A 17,086-nucleotide genomic window follows, 5' to 3' on the forward strand; every position below is an offset into this window, starting at 1 on the left:
AATTCTCAAACGATTTCCCTTTTTTCTCCCCCCCCTTTTTTTTCTCTAATCTGTCAAACCACTTTCAACACCCAGACCAAAACACACCTAGAATCTAGCATCATTATTTGATTTGTGTGTGTGTGTTTACTTTTTTAATTTTAATATTTTTTTCATTTTAATTTTTTTTATTTTAATTTTTGTACCTCATTAATTTCTTTTCTCCCTTCAAAATGACAAAATGAAGGAATTCACCCAAAAAGAAAGAGCATGAAGAAACGACAGCCAGGGATTTAACTAACAAGGATACAAGCAAGATGTCTGAACCAGAATTTAGAATCATGATAATAAGAATACTAGCTGGAGTTGAAAATAGATTAGAATCCCCTTCTGCAGAGATAAAAGAAGTAAAAAATAGAATGAAATTAAAAAATGCTATAATTAAGCTGCATTCACAGATGGATGCAGCGGCAGCAAGGATGGATAAGGCAGAACAGAGAATCAGCGATATAGAGAATAATGAAGCAGAAAAAAAGAGGGAGATGAAGGCAAAAGAGCATGATTTAAGAATCAGAGAAATCAGTGACTCGTTAAAAAGGAACATCAGAATCATAGGGGTCCCAGAAGAGGAAGAGAGAAAAATAGAGGTACAATGGTTATGTGAGCAAAGCATAGTGGAAAATTTTCCTAACGTGGGGAAAGACAGACATCAAAATCCAGGAAGCACATTAGACTCAACAAAAAACGACCATCAACAGGTGTATCATAGTCAAATTCACAAAATACTCAGGCAAGGAGAGAAGCATGAAAACAGCAAGAGAAAAAAAGGCCCTAACCTACAAGGGAAGACAGATCAGGTTTGCAGCAGACCTATCCACAGAAACTTGGCAGGCCAGAAAGGAGTGGCAGGATATATTCACTGTGCTGAATCAGAAAAATATGCAACCAAGAATTCTTTATCCAGCAAGGCTGTCATTCAAAATTGAATGAGATAAAAAGTTGCCCAGACAAACAAAAATTAAAGGAGTTTGTGAACACTAAACCAGCCCTGCAAGAAATTTTAAAGGGGACTCTCTGAGGGGAGAAAAGATGAAATATAAATAGATAGATAGATAGATAGATAGATAGATAGATAGATAAAAATACCAAAAGCAACAAAGATTAGGAAAGACCAGAGAACATCACCAGAAACTCCGACTCCACAAGCAACATAATGGCAATAAATTCATATCTTTCAGTACTCACTCTAAATGTCAATGGACTTAATGCTCCAGTCAAAACACATAGGGTAACCGAATGGATAAGAAAACAAGATCCATCTATATGCTGTTTACAAGAGACCCACTTTAGACCTAAAGACACCTTCAGGTTGAAAATAAGGGGATGCAGAACCATCTATCATGCTAATGGTCAACAAAAGAAAGCCGGAGTTGCCATACTTATAACAGACAATCTAGACTTTAAAATAAAGACTGTATCAAAAGATGCAGAAGGGTGTTATATCATAATTAAGGGGTCTATCCACCAAGAAGAACTAACAATTGTAAACATTTATGTGCCAAATGTGGAGGAACCCAAATATACAAATCGATGAATCACAAACATAAAGAGACTCATTGATAGTAATACCATAATAGTAGGAGACTTCAACACCCCACTCACAGTAAAGGACAGATCATGTAATCAAAGAATCAACTAGGAAACAATGGCTTTGAATGACACACTGGACCAGATGGACTTAACAGATATATTCAGAACATTTCATCCTAAAGCAGCAGAATATACATTCTTCTCCAGTGCACATGGAACATTCCCCAGAAAAGACCATATACTGAGACACAAATCAGCCCTAAGTAAGTACAAAAAGATCAAGATCATACTGTGCATATTTTCAGTCCACAACAGTATGAAACTCAACATCAACCACAAGAAAAAATTTGGAAAGGTAACAAATACTTGGAGACTAAAGAACATCCTACTAAAGAATGAATTGGCTAACCAAGCGGTTAAAGAGGAAATTAAAAGGTATAGGAAGTCAATGAAAATGATAACACCACAACCCCAAATCTCTGGGATGCAGCAAAGGCAGTCATAAAAGGAAAGTATATAGCAATACAGGCCTTCCTAAAAAAGGAAGAAAGATCTTAGATACAAAACCTAACCTTACACCTTAGAAAGCTGGAAAAAGAACAGCAAATAAAACCCCAAAACAGCAGAAGACAGGACATAACAAAGATTAGAGCAGAAATTAATACTATTGAAACAAACAAAAAAAAAAAAAAAACAGAACAGATCAATGAAACCAGAAGCTGGTTCTTTGAAAGAATTAACCAAATTGAGAAACCACTATCCAGTTTGATCAAAAAGAAAAAGGAAAGGACCCAAATAAATAAAATCAAGAATGAAAGAGGAGAGATCACAACCAACACAGCAGAAGTAAAAACAATAATAAAAGAATGTTATGAGCAATTATATGCCAATAAAATGGGCAATCTGGAAGAAATGGACAAATTCCTAGAAACATATACACTACCAAAACTGAAACAGGAAGAAATAGAAAATTTGAACAGACCCATAACAAGTAAGGAAATCGAATTAGTAATCAAAAAATCTGCCAAAAAACAAGAGTCCAGGGCCAGATGGCTTTCCAGGGGAATTCTACCAAACATTTAAGGAAGAGTTAACACCTATTCTCTTTTAGCTGTTCCCAAAAATAGAAAAGGAAGGAAAAGTTCCAAACTCTTTCTATGAAGCCAGCATTACCTTGATTCCAAAACCAGACAAAGACCCCACTAAAAAGGAGAACTATAGACCAATTTCCCTGATGAACATGGAGACAAAAATCCTCAACAAGATATTAGCCAACCGGATCCAACAATACATTAAAAAAATTATTCACCCCACGACAAAGTGGGATTTATACCTGGGATGCAGAGCTGATTCAATATTCGCAAAACAATTAATGTGATTCATTACATCAATAAAAGAAAGGACAAGAACCATATGATCCTCTCAATAGATGCGGAGAAAGCATTTGGCAAAATACAGCATCTTTCTTGATAAGAACCCTCAAGAAAGTAGGGATATAAACCCTGAAGAAAGTAGGGATATAAGGAGCATACCTCAAGATCATAAAAGCCATATATGAATGACCCAACACTAATATCATCCACAATGGTGAAAAACTGAGAGCTTTCCCCCTAAGGTCAGGAAAAAGACAGGTATGTCCACTCTCGCCACTGTTATTCAACATAGTATTGGAAGTCTTAGCCTCTGCAATCAGAAAACACAAAGAAACAATAGGCATCCAAATCGGTGAGGAGGAGGTCAAACTTTCACTCTTCATAGATGACATGATACTCTATATGGAAAACCCAAAAGATTCCACCAAAAAACAGCTAGAATTGATTCATGAATTTAGCAAAGTTGCAGGATATAAAATCAATGCACAGAAATCAGTTGCATTCCTATACACCAACAACGAAGTGACAGAAAGAGAAATCAAGGAATCGATCACATTTACAGTTGCACAAAAAACATAAAATACCTAGGAATAAATCTAACCAAAGAGGTGAAAAATCTGTACACTGAAAACTATAGAAAGCTTATGAAAGAAATTGAGGAAGACACAACAAAATGGAAAAAGATTCCATGCTCCTGGATAGGAAGAACAAATATTGTTAAAATGTCAATACTACCCAAAGCAATCTACATATTCAATGCAATCACTATCAAAATAACACCAGCATTCTTCAAGAGCTAGAGCAAATAATCCTAAAATTTCTATGGAACCAGAAAAGACCCCGAATAGCCAAAGCAATCTTGCAAAAGAAAACCAAAGCAGAAGGCATCACAATCCCAGACTTCAAGCTATACTACAAAGCTGTAATCACAAGACAGTATGGTACTGGCACAAGAAAAGACACTCAGATCAATGGAATAGAATAGAGAACCTAGAAATGGACCCACAAACTTATGGCCAACTAATCTTTGACAAGCAGGAAAGAATATCCAATGGAATAAAGACAGTCTCTTCAGCAAGTGGTGCTGGGAAAACTGGACAGCGACATGCAGAAGAATGCACCTGGACCACTTTCTTACACCATACACAAAAATAAACTCAAAATGGATTGAAGACATCAATGTAAGACAGGAAGCCATCAGAATCCTCGAGGAGAAAGCAAGCAAAAACCTCTTTGATCTCGGCTGCAGCAACTTCTTACTCAACACGTCTCCGGAGGCAAGGGAAACAAAAGCAAAAATGAACTACTGGAACCTCATCAAAATAAAAAGCTTCTGCACAGCGAAGGAAACAATCAACAAAACTAAAAGGCAACCAACAGAATGGGAGCAGATATTTGCAAAAGACATATCAGATAAAGGGTTAGTATGCAAAATCTACAAAGAACTTATCAAACTCAACACCCAAAGAACAAATAATCCAGTGAAGAAATGGGCAAAAGACATGAATAGACACTTCTCCAAAGCAGACATCTGGATGGCCAACCGACACATGAAAAAATGCTCCACATCACTCATCATCAGGGAAATACAAATCAAAACCACAATGAGATACCACTTCACACCTGTCAGAATGGCTAACATTAACAACTTGGGCAACAACAGATGTTGGCGAGGATGTGGAGAAAGAGGATCTCTTTTGCATTGTTGATGGGAATGCAAGTTGGTGCAGCCACTCTGGAAAACAGTATGGAGCTTCCTCAAAAAACTAAAAATAGAACTACTTGCACTTGCAATAGTAGTGCAATTGCACTACTAGGCATTTATCCACGGGATACAGGTGTGCTGCTGCAAAGGGACACATGCACCCCCATGTTTATAGCAGCACTACCAACAATAGCCAAAGTATGGAAAGAGCCCAAATGTCCCTAGATGGATGAATGGATAAAGAAGAAGTGGTATATATATACAATGGAGTATCACTCGGCAATCAAAAAGAATGAAATCTTGCCATTTGCAACTACATGGATGGAACTGGAGGGTATTATGCTAAGTGAAATTAGTCAGAGAAAGACAAAAATCATATGACTTCACTCATATGAGGACTTTAATATACAAAACAGATGAACATAGGGAAAGGAAACAAAAATAATATAAAAACAGGGAGGGGGACAAAACAAAAGAGACTCACAAATATGGAGAACAAGCAGAGGGTTACTGGAGGGGTTGTAGGAGGGGAGATGGGCTAAATGGGTAAGGGGCACTAAGGAATCTACTCCTGAAATCATTGTTTCACTATATGCTAACTAACTTGGATGTAAATTTTTAAAAATAAAAAATTAAATTAAAAAAAGAAAAAAAAAGAAACAAAAAAATAAAATCAGTTCACGTAACATTATGTGTATGAAAAGACAATCGAAGGAGGAAATTCAATCTTACATCCAAAATACAAACTAGATCACACATTAAAAAACTAAATAAAAATCACGGGGTGCCTCGGTGGCTCATTTGGTTCAGCATTCAACTTCAGCTCAGGTCATGATCTCATGATTCCTGAGTTTGAGCCATGTGTTGGGCTCTGTGATGACAGCTCAGAGCCTGGAGCCTGCTTTGGATTCTGTGTCTTCCTCTCTCTCTGCTCCTCCCCCACTCATGGTCTGTCTGTCTCTGTCTCTTAAAAAATTAATAAAGGTTAAAAAAAAATAAAACCGAACAAAATTCAAACCAAATCAATTTGAGGTTGTTGATTGGACAGAGAGGACCTGAGGTACTCTCTTAGCTGTCCGTTTGAGTTGGTTCTACTGAAAGCAGGGGTGGGATTTGATAATACTGATGAGGGAGCATGGGCAAGCTGAGGGCAAAATACAGGCTGGCACAGCACTCCCCCACCCCACCACAGTGGAATATGTGTGATATTCCTGGGACACCCCTGGGTACCCAAGAACAAAGTAAAGGGGTTTAAATGCTTGCCATGGTGATGTGGGAAACTAAGGCAAGTGAAAAATTAAATTCCCTCACTGCCTACAGCCCACTGACAAGTTTTTGAAACCGGCAGAGTGACCTCCTCTAGGAACTCAGCTGCCTCCATGATAACACTGTGCTGGGGGTAAATGGATTCTTAGCTTAACATTATCCCAACTTTGAGGATCCTGTAAATCCACTTCCTTTATCTCAACTGCCCCAAGATATATGCTGGCAATCATACTCTAAGCTTATGGCCTTCCGATATACATCTGAGGGGTCTCATGATTTCGGTTTTCTTAAACGGTAATAAATGGCAGTTTCCCTAGCAACAGCTAGTCTCTCAAGGTCCTGGAAACCTTGCTTCCAAAATTGTTTAGAGACTTATTCTATCTCCGACCCCCTCCCAACCTAAGGGTTTATGAGTTACCCATCACGATCCCAGTGCAGCTCTTACTGCCCATGGGCCCTGTCCCCTAGGCTTTAATAAAATCACCTTTTTGCACCAAAGATGTCTTCAAGAATTCTTTCTTGGCCTTTGGCTACAGACCTCATGAGCCCCTCATCATCCCTAAACTTCAATACCATGTGGGGATTGCATGACATAAAAAAAAAGGGGGGCAACAAAACATGAATTTTATGACAACCTTTTGATTCTCAAGCAGGAATCAGGCCCTGGTCACAAGTGTGAACCCAAAGAAGTCATTCCATGAAGATTTCTGGATTCTGTGAGCTTCAGCATCTCCCTACCACTTGTCTACCTTCTGCCAAGCAAGGCCACCAAGCAGTGGAGATAGAGAGACTGAGACTTCTCTAAGGTCAAAGGCTTAGATAACTCATTGACATGAACTTAGGAGGCCTCTGGGTTCTCCAAGCTCAAGCCTTGTGGGGCAGTTGTTTTATACTGTAGCTATGATGTGGTGACAAGAGGAAAGTCAGTGGAACCAGACCTGCAAAACTTAACAAAAAGAATATGACAAATCAGTCCCCCTGACATGTATTAAAATATTTCAGCCAGATATAAATTCCATTTCCAATGATATACATATAAAGAAGCAACTTTTTATAACATCCAGATCTTGTCTTTCATTGGAGATGATAAGCTGGTCACCATATTATATATAATGTATACATAGTTTTATATAACATAATATATATATACATAAAATACGTGCACAGCTTAGTATGATCATTGTTGTTACTCATGAGCCTTATTTTTTTCACTTTAAATAAAGTCAGTGTCTCCTTCTTATGCTCTTTGAAGCATTTTTATGACTCCTATTTTATCGACAAGTAATTCATTAAAGTTTACATTTGGAAACGCTTAACACTGATATAAAAATTGTTCAGAGAGACAACGCATGTCATAGGTGAATGCCATATTCTACCTCAATGTTATGAAAAATAAATCTCCATTTCACCTTAATTTTTGCACCTTCTTAATTTTGATTAATACTGATTGCATTTCTTTTTTTTTAATTTTTTTAATGTTTATTTATTTTTGAGAGAGAGACAGAGTATGAGTGGGGGAGGAGCAGAGAGAGAAGGAGACACAGAATCCGAAGCAGGCTCCAGGCTCCGAGCTGTCAGCACAGAGCCCGATGTGAGGCTTGAACTCAGGAACTGTGAGATCATGAGCTGAGCTGAAGTCGGACGCTTACAGACTGAGCCACCCAGGTGCCCCATGATTGCATTTCTATTTCAGCTGCTACTCAATTGAAAACTTCGGGGTTTTCAAGATGGTGCCTTGCTTCTGTATCCTCCCTTCTTTCCTTTCTATTTCCCGAAAACTTCCAGTTGTATCTCCTTACTAAATCTTGGGGGAAGTCTTTCTGCCCTCTGAATTCCTTCCCAAGTTTTATCCTGACTCCTGTCAATTTGGACTTGTGTAATGAGATTTGCACCTCCTGCTCACCCCCTTATGTCTGCACTGTTCTATGGGACTGCTTGTTTCTGAGGTGAGAGTTAGTCTTTAAATCCAATATGCTTATCCCTTTCTGCAGCAAAACTCCTAGTCAATCCTTGCATAGTTTACATCTCAAAGGCATGTTTCAGATCCTCTGATTCTTAAGAATTAAACAGGAAACATTGGATCCTGACCCTCAACTGACATAACAAGTCATAACGCTTTCTTCTTTTTAATGTTAAGCCATGCTCCTCAGCACACCCTTCTAATGGTTATATCCCGGCACATGCCGAACGCCTCTTTAGAAGCTCCTTAGGCTCTGGAACCAGAGTGGCTGCGTTGGAAATCCTGGATTTGGCATTCTGGATCTGCTGCTCACTAGATGTATGATGCTGGGTGAGGCAATCAGCATCACGGTGCCTCAGTTTCCTCATCTGTGAAAAGGAACCAAGAGTAGCACCTCCCTCATATAGTTGCTGTGAGGACTGAGTAAGCACAAAGTTTTTATAACCGAGTCTGGAATCTAGCAAGCACTGAACAAATATTAGCAATTATTTAATTTGGAGGATAGATGAAACAGAAACACCTCAACATTATATTTCGGTTGAACCTTCAGTTCCGCCTTAGTGCCCCCCATGCCTCTCCTTCTCCTCTCATGCTCTCTCAAGTACTACTGCACTTTGACATATTGCAACACACCTGCTCCCAGAAATCTTTCCGTACATGCCTAATCTTCCTCTTATTGCTTCATTCTTAGTCATTTAGGAGTATGTATACATTTCATTGCATAATTTGTAACATGCATTACAACTGTCCCCAAATCATTTTTATATCGGTCTTTTTGTCTCCTCAATTAAATTTTAAACTCTATCCACTTTTCTTTCCTATTTAGTGCAGGACTCTGTTCCTCATAATAGCATAATCATCCATTTTAAAAACTTGTCCTTATATGTGCTGGATACCATCACATGGGATATCACACAATCTTCACGATGGCCCCTGAGGTGAATATAATTATCCCCATATTGATGAGTAAACGGAAACACAGAGACTGAAGTAACGTGCACAAGCAGGACTTAAACCTGAGATTTCCATGCCCGTAATCATCTCATCTCCTACAGAGAGTTCATTCAGCACACTTAGAAAGCACTTCCAGGCTACACAAGTGACTCATCTGAATGCTGCCATGAAGTTAACGTGAATTTCTCTTGGACGAAGCCTGGAGAATTAAATTGTAGAAGTGTATGTACGGGTAGTGATGCAGGCAGCCTGAGTCTGAGAACCCAGGGGAGAGTCCCACAGGACCAGCCGAGAGGGTTGGGCTCGGCAGGATAGAAATCACATGTGAGCTGGAGAAAACGAAAACAGATTTTATTGAATAGGGTGACAGAGAATAACAGACGGAGTGTCTGGGAGACTCGGAAAGGAAAGGAGAACGAATCTTCTCGTTGCTTGGGGCTGGGGGTGTATATTGGAAAAGAGTCTAGGGTACATGTTTCTTCAGGAATCCGTGGTAGGGTTCAATCAAAGGTGAGTGTCCAGTGAACAGTAGGTGTTATGCCAAAAATTACTGAAGGTAGGGGGTATTGATGCCATTGTCGGCTGAGGTTTGTTTGAAGCTAATGTCCTAGAACATGTTAAGGATCTGGCTCTTCTCAGGTGTTGGCAGATGTTTGGGGCTTAAAACAAAAGTCAGAGAATGATTAACTTTCTGGCTCCCCCTCGAAGTGGGAAAGTAGCTTCTTTGGTTTATTAAGAGCCAAAATACAGAACATGAGTAAATGAGGCCTAACCAAAAAAACAGCAGAGATGAAGTCTTTCTAAAATGGCATCCCTTTAGCTTTCCTACTTCAGTAAGTGTATAAGTTTTAGAGTCTGGCTCACTTGAGGTCAATTCCTGACTTCAGCAATTTCTGGTGCATGGGCTTGGGCAATCTAATCTCCCTAAGTCCCAGTTTCCTCATTCATAAAACAGGACATTATCAACCTCAGAGTGTTTTCTAGGGAGTAAATAGATTAACTTTTATAAAGCATGCAGCATCGTGCTTGGCTCTTAAAGACGGCTCAAAGTACGTGTGGAAAAAAAATTCCATGAAAGATCTAAAGGTGAATTGATGTTTGAAATGAATAATAAAAATAATAAGCATTTGAAGGGGCACAGGAGTAGGGTCTGGGGGGGTAGGGCTGGGTATGGAAGGGTGAGTAGAGAATTTGTGATGTGGGAGAATTTAACAAAATGAAGCCCCTACCTCAAAAATTCATTTTTACTTCTGTATTAAAAAAAAAAAATTAACATGACCTAGCATTTTAGAAATTCTCAAGGAAACCTAATGATTCATTATATAATTTTGGTTCTGTAGAGTTGTCATAGAAATGTTTGGTTTGGTTTATCTTGCTTATATGTTCTTCCTCTCAGTATTCACAGATCACTGTGCTTATTATCTCTAGGGGACAACCAGCTTTACAACCCACACCAATAGATCTCCTTTCACTTCCTGAAAGTACATATTGATTGAGCTTTGATTTCAATACAATGGGTCTCAGTAAAGAAGGGAGACCAAAATAACAAATTTAAAGTCATGAGGAAGCAAAGACCTTCAAGCTTCTGAGCAATTATAAACTTACTTCTGGATATCCTCCCATGACGTGTTTCTTACTGAATTCGTTCTGTGAGTCACTGATGTGGTAGAATACTAGAAAACAAATTTCATAATCACGTAATCTCATGATCTTTCCCTGCCAGACTCACATTCTGTTTCTTAATTGTTTCTTTGTGCAATATACACTGGAGAGGGATGACATGATTTGATTACGCAAAGACTGCAGCATTCCAGTGCCTTCCCGTGCAATTAGGCAAGTCAACTTCCGCGTGGTTGCCACACAAAGTATTTCACGTTTGAATGAAGGCCACAATAAACAGACTGCTACAGATAACTTTAAACATATTTAATTCAATCAAGAGCAAGATTATTAGTTAGCTTTCACAATATAGAGCTCGGGCCTCACAGAGTTGAGTCATTTGGTTTATGCATCTTCACTTTTGCAAGAGTCCCGAGCATCTCCAAATAGAAAAAGAAGTTACTTTTGGTTGATGTAATATGCTGCTCATAAAAGCATGTTTAATACAAGTTGTTGGTCATCTAAAATTACATAGTAAAATCTAAAATTACATAGTAAATCTGGCTTTTATCAAAACAAATATTAGTACTGTTTCACCATACAAACATGGGCTTTATTGCCCACAAAAGGGAAGTTCCTTTTTGCTCGTTTTCAACCCACAGTAGCAACACTGCTATTCTTAAAAATATTCTTATCTCTTTTCATTAGCTTGCAATATATTTTTTTCATGGGGATAAGACTTATAGGAAGATAATTTCCTCTCTTTGTTGTAATATTCAGGAAAAAGGATACTTTGATAGATTTGAATATTCTAAAAGTTTAGTGCAGTCATCAAATTGAATTAAAATATATAAATACAGGGGTGCCTGGGTGTCTCAGTGAGTTGAGTGTCCGACTCAGTTTTGGTTCAGGTCATGATCTCATGGTTCGTGAATTCAAGCCCCACCTCGGGTTATGCACTGGCAGTGTGGAACATAATTGGGATTCTCTCTCTCTCCCTCTCCCACTCTCTCTCTTTCTTAAAATAAGTAAACTTTAAAAATTAAATAAATAAACAAATTAATAAATATAAATAAAAGTTGAGGAAATTTGCTGAATATATATTGACCCTGGATCTTATACTAGAAATATTGTTATCATCATTATTATTATTTAATAAAATTTAATAAATATTATTATTAAAATAGGGTGCAAAAATCTAATTTTCTAAGATCTATTTATTTTTCTGTGTATTCTCCTGAAAAATCAACATAGATAAAAATCTGATCTATTGAGTATATTTTCTTTGTATTTTTAATTGAGTATATTTTCATTGAATTTATTCACATGTATATATCTATGTATGTATTTGACAAATATAATATATTTATATATATATATTAGTATGGTAACTGACATATAGGAGTGGCTTAGTAATTCTAAATCACTGAATTTGGATTTTTAGAATGTGGGGAGGGGCATTAGTAATGTTTTTATATAATAAAAATATTTAATAATACAACTAAATTGGATCATTAAACAGTTCCTAAAAATTCTACCTGATTTACAGGACATATTTTTCAATATTATTTAAGTAAGAAATATTGGGGGGAAAAGTTTTATGCAACTCAAATATTCAGACAAACCTATGGAGTAAAGTTTAAATAATTGAATATAGCCTAGTGAATATTTTTTTTTTAATTAAAAAAAAAATTTTTTTTTCAACGTTTTTTATTTATTTTTGGGACAGAGCGAGACAGAGCATGAACGGGGGAGGGGCAGAGAGAGAAGGAGACACAGAATCGGAAACAGGCTCCGGGCTCCAAGCCATCAGCCCAGAGCCTGAGGCGGGGCTCGAACTCACGGACCGCAAGATCGTGACCTGGCTGAAGTCGGACGCTTAACCGACTGCACCACCCAGGCGCCCCGTGAATATTTTTATATAAAGCACGATGCAATACATGTGGGGATTGTTGCTTTTATTTTTCCATGACTTGCTAACCAAATTTATGCTCATACTACATAAACATTGGTAATCCAGAAAATCATCTCTTGTGAATAGAGATGCTTTATAAAGTTTAATATTCAGGTGATAGATATTTTATCCTTTATGTAGGCATTTGGGATTATTTAACCATGAATTTAATGGGCAAGGCAAAACAAAATACACATTTATCCAGTCTATGGTTGTGCCTCACAGATTATTGCTCGTTAGTATCTCACCTATCTTAAACCCTATAAGACAATATTTGTACTAGTCAGACTTCACTACTCACACTACCCTTTTAACCCTCAAACCTCCTTTATTAATACCACCTCATTACCATATAATTGATCTATGACCTATTTCACAAAAGGCTGGAAATTGTCAGGAATGAACTACCTCAAATCAATATATTTCCTAAGATCTCCTTCTAGAAGCCTTATACTCTCCCTTCACTTTTTTTTTTTTTTGTTAAACCAACCAGGATATCCCACATAATTGAAGTTTTTGTATCGTCAGTGATTTTTCTAAAGTACTTGTATTATTTGGTAGTGCATTTTTTTGAAATTTAATTTGCATTTTAAGTAATATTTTTATTAGCTTCTTTTCTTTTCATGGAGTCATTGGAATAACCAAGGACAAAAATAATACAACTTGACTTATTGGTTCACTGGAGATTTAATTTTCTGTGGGTCCCTGCTTTTACATTGGTTAAGGTTTAAAAGCTCAAAGTATTATTCCTCGGGGCGCCTGGGTGGCTCAGTTGGTTAAGCATCCAGCTTTGGCTCAGGTCATGATCTCATGGCTCATGAGTTCAAGACCCATGTTGGGCTCTGTGCTGACAGCTCAGAGCCTGGAGCCTGTTTCATGTTCTATGTCTGCCTCTCTCGCTGCCCCTCCCCTGCTCATGCTGTCTCTCAAAAATAAATAAACATTAAAAAAAATTAAAAGAGCTCAAAGTATTATTCCTGACAACATGTTAAATGTTTGAGGTATGGATGTATAATGAAATAATGCAATAAATGTCTTGTGTCCATATTGATTTTGCAGATGAATCTGCTTTGAAGAATCTGGCACCCAGGTCTAATATCATTTAACTGCGGTAACCTTTTAGTTTTTTAAAAGAGTTGGCACCACCATAGTCAGGTATAATCCTTAGCAGACTCTTAGTGACAGAAGGAGAATTGATCCTTGTCTTCCCATGCTGTAAGGTCATTTCAAGGAATCAGGCTCTCAAGGGCTGCACTTCTAGGAAAGCTAGCCAGTGCCAACAAGTGGAGACACAATCTGAGGTTTTCTACAATGTCTGGTATTATTCTCTAGAAGAAAGTGTTACTCGTGAATTAAAGAATTACTGAGGCACATGGCTCTGAGACATGTGACAAACAGGAAGCAATATTTCATAGCTTAACATTAGACTTATTAATATTACATTTTTTATGATACACTTTTTAGAGATTTAGATAAACTTATTGAAACAATTAATGTATTCTCTATTCAGTGAAAGTAGCTGAAAGACCATGAAAATGTGGAAAATCGAGGAAGGTATATAACATGCATGGTAGATGCTTCAGGAATAGTGTAAAAGTGTGATAGGAAAGATACTTTGAAAGGAATGAGCAAGTGAAGAAAGACGGGGGGATGGGATCTTTCAGGGTCTCCTTTATTTCAAAATCCCTATATTTTCTTGGCCCATATCCTTAGCATCTGTTAAAGTGAGTAGTTCCCCTCAAAAGTCCCTTAAGCTTGTTCAAATCTCAAAACAGATGTTTGAGTCCTTGTATATAGCTTCCATTTGCCTAAGGTTTGACAGAAAGGAAGGAAAGGGGGAAGAAGATGAAAGAAGGGAGAGAGGTGGGAAGGAGAAAAGAAAGGGAAAGAAGGAAGGAGGGAAGGAGGGAAGGAGGGAAGAAGGGAAGGAGGGAGGGAGAGAGGGAGGAAGGAAATGAACAAATTATTCTTTAGCAAGAAATTTTGATGAAAAAATTAAAAACCCCAGCTATGTTATATGGTGGTTTTGCTGTGTATTCACTACCTTTTCACTTCTGTCTTTTGCTCACTTTTTCAACCAAGCGGTAATTTTCCAAAACAAAACAAAGCAAAATAATAAACAGCAGTGGTGTGCTCCTTCTATTTTAAAAATATTTTCCTTTATATAATCTTATCATTGAGGATATGAAAGTGATTTTAGGTTCATCTTTCAAGATTTTTTAAAAATTGTTTCTTGTTTTCCTATAGAGATGATGGTGGAAACTATTTGGGAGAATTCTAACATCTTCTATTCGTGTTATATGATCAGTTTAGCAAAACTTTGCTTTCAGCATCCTGAACTCAATTTCACTGAGTTCTATCCAGAATGTCTCCATATTCAGAGTCACATTTTGCTTTTCTGTGTTCATTTTCTTGTTGGGACCTTTATGCACACATCCAACAAAACTGTCTTGAGGGTCTATGTGTCTGTTGTGTGTTCACACTTGTCCAGCCCCTGAGACTTTAGCAATGAGCCTCTGCTCCCGGAGACTTAAGAGACTGATCAAATGGCACAGAGTGATTCAAGACATAAATATTCAGTTTATATGAAATCTTTTCAATAACTCGCCTAAATCATTAGGCAGTTAATCATATATACTGTACTCTCCTTAAAGAACCATAAGTAAGCAATTTAGAAAAATAATCCTTCCACTTTCATAAAAAAGAAAAAAATCCCTGGTTTTTATAAATTTCTAAGCTTTACTTTTATTACAAATAAATTTTTGTTTCTTTGCTTTTCATTTTTCAACTTGGTAAAATGTCTGTAATGTTAATTGGGCTATTTGTCAATTGTCAGCATGTTAGTTTTTTCAAATTTAAATTCTGTTCTCAGCATTCATTTTTCATATCATTTAATATTACAGAGTGCACCCTTTTAAACTGTGTGCCCTACGTACAAAGCCATCTGGCATAAATAATACCTGAAACCTGGAGTAATGTTAACTTCTTTGACTAATAGGATTGGGCCCTATGAAAACAATATATAGACCAGTGAAAACAAGGTTGTTTTGGCCAACCCTGAACCAAATAAAAAACTTTTTAGACTACAAAAATTATCCGTATCATCCACAGTGGAAATTGACAATAACTTTTTAAATTAATGTGTCCCCTTGGCCTAAATTTTATTGGATTAAGTGGCATTTAAGGGGAAAAAAACCCCATATATCTATATCTATATAGATAGATAGATAGATAGATAGATAGATAGATAGATAGATAGATCCTATTCCCTTTTATCCTCACACCTGATCACAGATTTTAAACTATCAAGTGACCCAAAGAAAAAGCATTACAACTATGAAGGACTCAAAAGCAATTTGGTAAAATGTTATTTGAAGTCTCTGAGGCCCAAATACATGGAAGTTTATTTTCCATTTTTACTGACTGTAGTTTTATCCAGACCAATGGTCCTTTCATTTCATGGTATTTTCCCAATCCATTGCTCTAAATTCTCAGCTCTCGCCACAATCGGGAGACGGAAGAAAGCAAAGTTACAATTACCACTGTGAGATCTTATCTGGCACTTGCCTCCACTGACACAGCTACTTTCCAAGCGGCTATAAATGCATTCAGCTGCCTTTGCCCTTTTTCCTAATCTCGGTGAGCTACAAAGGAGAAACTCGCACTGAGCTGTTATTTTTCCCCTAAGATCCATAACTTAGAGTGCCTTCAAGCCAAGATATCCTGATCGTAAGAGAATATAATCACAATCCAGTGCCCCCAGAAGTTTCCTAAGGATTTCCAGGTCTCTACTTCTACAGTTTGTTTAATACAAAACACTAGTTAGCAGTTATTTCTTACCAGAAATCACAGTCTAGCTAGTGAATTTTATCTGATGTAACATAAATTCATGGCTGTATTGCTTATATCTTGCTGAATAAGGAAATATATTGAAAATAATTGGGGTGAGGAAAAGTTTCTGTGTTTTCTTTTTTATGTTCAATTTTTACTATACTTTGTTGTACTTTGTGGATATACTGCTTCATATTGTTTCATTTATGTTGTCTCTCTAGGTGGACGATGAATTCCTCAGACCAGTGGTTGGTGAAAACCTCCTTTCATGCCTGACACTAAATAAAATGTGATGAAATAAAGGCTTTCTGAAATTACCAATTGGTTAATGAATGACCACTGCTTTGAAAGAAGTAAATTTTATCATCGTTTTCTATAAGATCTTAAGTTTGATTTCTAAAATATTAAAACTAATTTAGAACAAAGTCATTAATACTTTTAAGATAAAATATTAGTTTGCATCCTTCCAAGGAGGATAGTATATAGTCTACTTGTGTTTCCATATATAACATACATAATACATATGCATAAAATATACATGTATAAATATACACATATACTAGTATATTATGAACTAAGCTATGAGATCATAGGACATGAAATGAACCAAGACCTCTATATATTATAAATATAGAGTATTATATGTACAAACAAACATTTTTTATATAATTTTCTATCTAACCTTACATTTCTAGGAGTTATTAGAAAAAACCTTAACATTGAAAAATCTGTAAGAATATAGTTATATACCCAGTGAAATAATGATGTTATCTAAGCCTGTAGATAATGGCTCAATTTTTTAAGTTGGGTATAAACTAGCAACAATCATTGTTTATTCTCCTTCAAGGGCAAGTCTCTCTGTTCTCTTAGCTTGT

Source organism: Felis catus, chromosome B1 (assembly GCF_018350175.1).
Source record: "Felis catus isolate Fca126 chromosome B1, F.catus_Fca126_mat1.0, whole genome shotgun sequence".
Lineage (NCBI taxonomy): Eukaryota > Metazoa > Chordata > Mammalia > Carnivora > Felidae > Felis > Felis catus.